The sequence below is a fragment of the Scomber scombrus genome, chromosome 13, assembly GCF_963691925.1.
Source record: "Scomber scombrus chromosome 13, fScoSco1.1, whole genome shotgun sequence".
Taxonomy (NCBI): Eukaryota; Metazoa; Chordata; class Actinopteri; order Scombriformes; family Scombridae; genus Scomber; species Scomber scombrus.
The window spans coordinates 10061990-10066893 of NC_084982.1; positions in this window are offsets into that span (position 1 = coordinate 10061990).

The window sequence follows — 4904 nt, forward strand, 5'->3', positions numbered from 1 at the left end:
TGTGTGTTGCAGTGTGAGAGCAAATCTCAATGTCTGTGATTTTTGGACTGAGTGAGCCTATTTTGTAGATTTGGCTCACGAAATGTTTGCTCATGAGCTTAATGATGGAGATGCCGGAGAAGCCCTCTGCAGTGCAGTCTCTCACACCGGCCCGCCGGGCTCACTGGAGCTCACTAAGGAGAGGATTTAGATAAAGGTGTAAACGAAGAGGCAGCTTTCCCTCAAGGCAGTCTACCAGTAAGCCTTATTATATTCGCAATCCTGTCTTTATACGGAGGATATAGGCGGCTGGATGTATTGAGGCTACGATTTAACAATGAAATAAACTCAAGTTTTTTAATGGTTGCGCCACAAAAACAACTTATCACGCTTGCTCTCTATCTCTCTCTCTCTCTCTCTCTCTCTCTCTCTCTCTCTCTCTCTCTCTCTCTCTCTCTCTTTCTCTCTTTCTCTCTCTGTGCGTGTGTGTGTGTGTGTGTGTGTGTGCGTGTGTGTGTGTGTGTGTGTGTGTGTGTGTGTCTCACGTGCACGCACACACTCACATTGATTGGGTTTCATATGATTGTGTGCGTCATTGTAGGTACAAGGTCTATATTCGAGACACATGAAGATGCCAAAACTCGCGTACACGCTGTCGTTTTTGTTTATTTTCTTGTTGCCCCGACTAAGCTTATCTCTGCTTGACAACCATTCAACTGTGCTTCATCAGTGTTTCATCAGTGTGCATTCTAACAGGCTCGGCTTTCTTACCATGTCGGCCTACTGTACAGGTTTCCCATGGGGACAAACTGCGCGGTCCCTTGGGTGGAACTGCGCGAATACCGACGCATGACGCAGGAATCCGAGTGATGATTGATGATGATCCTGTTTCTCAAAGTGAGCTTGGGTCAGAAAAACTAAACCACTTTGAACCTCATAGGCAACCCTCAGGAATTTTATCAGCCGTATCTCTTGTTTTTTTAAATTTATTTATTTTTTATGTTGTTTGTTTGCAAGTCGTTTTGAAGCGAGATAGTTGGCTCTATGGCTCATCTTGAACATGTGCAGTAAGTGAGCGCAGGGTTGTGTGAAGGTAGGCACTCTTTTTTCTTCCTCTGACACCCGCTCGCGTACACACACACACACACACACACACACACACACACACACACACACACACACACACACACACACACACACACACACACACACACACACGAGAGGGGATATTTTGGTTGCATTAAACATAAAAAACATACTCAGCCTTTCTAACTGGTTGCCCACTGTACACCGTTAATAAGAGCAGACGTTTTTTAGTTTTTTTTGGTTGGTCAGGTGACCTATATCTATCTGGCAGTGACGACATGCAGGTAGCCAGTTTGAGGTGATCCACATCTCCAGTTCACGTTGTTAACTCAGAGAGAGTTATGAAAGCACATGTCTGTGTGTCACTCTGGATTTTCGGTGTAACTTTTATGAGGGCCCTGCGTTAATGAATTGGTAAAGTCACTGTGTGATCCACAGCGCAGCGGATAAAACTGGCAGGCCGTCGCTGCCTACCGGGAAGATGACAGGAACTGTCCGTGGTACTGAAACAGACAGCTCCTTTGTTCCACTCTGGGCTGATTTTCTAAGTTTGAAATGTTGCGTGACTTCGGTTTCCCATCATATCCCGTCACATCTGACTCCAGTTATATCTTATGTTGGAATATTTGAGAAGCTATGCATGCATGTCAGCCTGAACATATCACATGTAAACACATGGGATTAGTTTTATTCATAAAAAACACAACAGTCGTAGATTATTTGTAATGTAATAATCATTTAGAGAATACGGATCATCTCTTTATGTAGGCCGATAATGACATTCATTCTACCACCATGTACATTATGCTAATATGCTTCATACATATTTCATGTTACCATCTTAATTGCCACATCAAATCCCACAGTTGCATTGCTCATGGTCTAATGACACATTGTGTCACATATCCTGTGTCCTGTCTTTTTGTCTTCTGTGGCCCTGAGTTACAGTGTTTGTATTACAGTAAATGGCATCATCATGTGTACTACAGAGGTGTTAAAATCCATTAGCTGATCATTACGAAGTGGAGCCTGGCTTGGTCATGTGAGTTTTGTGAAAATGAAACGGGCTCAGTTCTGTACTAACTTCAGGACCTGTTATGTCTGACCATTCTGCTTCATAATATAATATTTATGTGAAAAATATCTCGTCATTTAATTTCTTGCTCTTTCATGCCACTAATTAATGCAAATGTAGTCACAGGACACACTATCTTTTCTTTTCGTCTACTGTGTGTCGGAAAACATGCTAAAATATACAAACGTAGGAGACAGAAAACCTTTTAAGGCGATGTTGGAGTTGTGTAAGTATTGCCGTCAGGTATTTGCTGTTTCTCAGCCTTTGTATTCCTGGTACATTAAAATTATTTTTGCTGTTGCATTTTATAACTATGCCACAGAGACTTCAGATCTTTACTGATGATTGGGCACATTTCCTTCTTCTTCAGTTTTTTTTGGACTCCATGGTGTTAAACAGACAATTGGACCTGTTATAATGCACAGAGCACACACCATGCCTGCTATAAACCCAGTTAGGGAACCAATATATTGCCCATGTTAAAATCAAATTAACCCTTGGGGAGCCATGGCATCCACTGTGCCCCTGATAATTGACTGCATTACTTTTCTGTGGTTACTGTTACCCAGTATCTATGTATGTGCATGTTCAGTGTGTATAAAAATATCTTTAAATGATAACACTGCACACGTAACCCCTACCAGGTTAACTAAGTGCTGAGTGGGACCACAGCAAGCTATTTGTCTGTGTGTTAATGGTATTCTATGAAGAAGGAAGAGCTGGTAGAGAGTCCTCCTGGACTGGTCTTATGGTGGTGATGAATGATGTGTGTGTTTTCCCCTCACAGTGATTGAATTAGGCAACCCCACAGACCCATTGCTTTCCCGAGCACTCGAAGGCGATCCTGTGGTGAAGTGTATCAATAAGCGGGTGGATGGAGTGTAAGTGGTTGTGTTGCCGCGGGCAGACAGCCGGTGATGAGGAGGGGGAACGCGCTTAGGGAGAGTCCCGCTGATCACACAGCAGATTGGGAGCCCTCAGTGCTAGCGTCTGTCGGTCCCTGCCGCAGGGGGAGAGTGGGGTGGACCGACACAAGGCTGACCCAAAACCACACACTGGGCAAACTTCAGTTCAGCTTTCCAACTGAATCCAGCTCACATAAGCTGTTATTTTATTTGTATAATCAGGAGCCTTTCACTTCAAAGTGGGCCTCACATGCCCACACCGTGAAAACATTTGTCCGCTTTGGTAGAATTATGATCAGATGACTGATGTGATTGTTTCAGAGCAAAGTGTCTAGTGAGCCTGATGTTTTGATGGCTTTGTTTTGAAGGCTGGGTGCTTTGACGTGGACCCCCATGAGGCCACTGGCAGCTGAGCTCCCACTGTGGCAGATTGATATTTGTAATTTAAGGGAAGCTGTCACACAGCATCCTCCAGATGGAGAGTGCCGCGGAGGCATGCAGCCGATTAAACACGGTTTGTTTAGAAATAATCATTTTGATGCGGAAGCTGAGGATTCATTTGAGGCATATTGGCTCAAGGGTTCAAAATGTTCAATTATGCACAGACGCATCCAATCACATAATAATAACAACATATAAATCCAAAATACAGAGCAGTGTTGGGGAGTAGAAGCTTTTCGTCTGTCTGTCATCTGATGAAGCCCCCCAGATCACAGCAGAAAGGACAGGTCAGTGATTTGTGTCCCTGTTGCAGAAAAGGTTGAGGTTAGGTTGCGGTTGAGAGCTAATTCATTAATTCACCCTCTGGCGTGCACACACACACACACACTCACATAACATTGTTTTCATCATTGAACTATTGGAATTGATATTTACAGGAGTGTCATGTTTTAAAATGCCATCTCCTCCTTGTCACATTGATTGACAATAAAGGAACAATAAACAGCACAGAGAGAATAGTATGTGATTAACTGCCCTTCACAAGAACCAAACACATGCAATAAATCAGGCTCCATCTCACAAATTAAGACAATGGCATTTAAATGCTGGTTTGAAGACCTTTAAGCTTAAACTTAAAGCTTTTGAGCCTATAGGTCTAAATGATAGTCGATCCCTGTGAGGACACAGAGGTTAGAAGCACTTACGTTGTTAAACTTTTACAGTAATTTTAACATGTAGTGTTTGAAATGGGCAGGAGAAAATGGGTGGTGGAGTTTGAGAGGGTGAGGAAAACAAAATATGTGATAACATCGCAATATGAGTACATGGAAATGTCAGGTGCAAACTGTCTGAAATCGGTTTCCAGGATGTTTTGTTTTTCAAAATGATCTCTCTGTCCCTGTCGATCAGGAGCTGTCAGTTTAATGCAGAGTAGGACAAAAGCAGATTTTGCACTGCGGACTGCTGTTATCTTGACCTGTTGGCTGAGAGTTGGGGGGATATTAGTAAAATACAACATGTTTGGCATTTAATTTTCCTCCCTTTGTTTGCAAAAACTCTCAAGTGATGCTTGTTTGTTTACTTGTGTTAGCTTGCTAGTAACAGCAATAATGGCTCCACAGCAAATGCAGATTCAGTAGCCAGGTGGGTGATGGTGGAATAATGGGTTCATGTACTGAGAACCTACTCCAGTTACAAATGTGTATCCTGTTATTGTGGACATAACAGGAAGGAATAGACCTGTGAAGTGGGAGGGGCTGTTGGATCCAGATATGTTTTTCTCCCACATAATGTATCTATCCTAGAGGTTTTATATTATGATCATCAGTTTCAATTAAATCAACTTTGTTTTTGGCATGGCGGACGACTAACCACACTACCTATGAGCCTTGGCTGCCATTGCTATAGAGAAAAGGTGC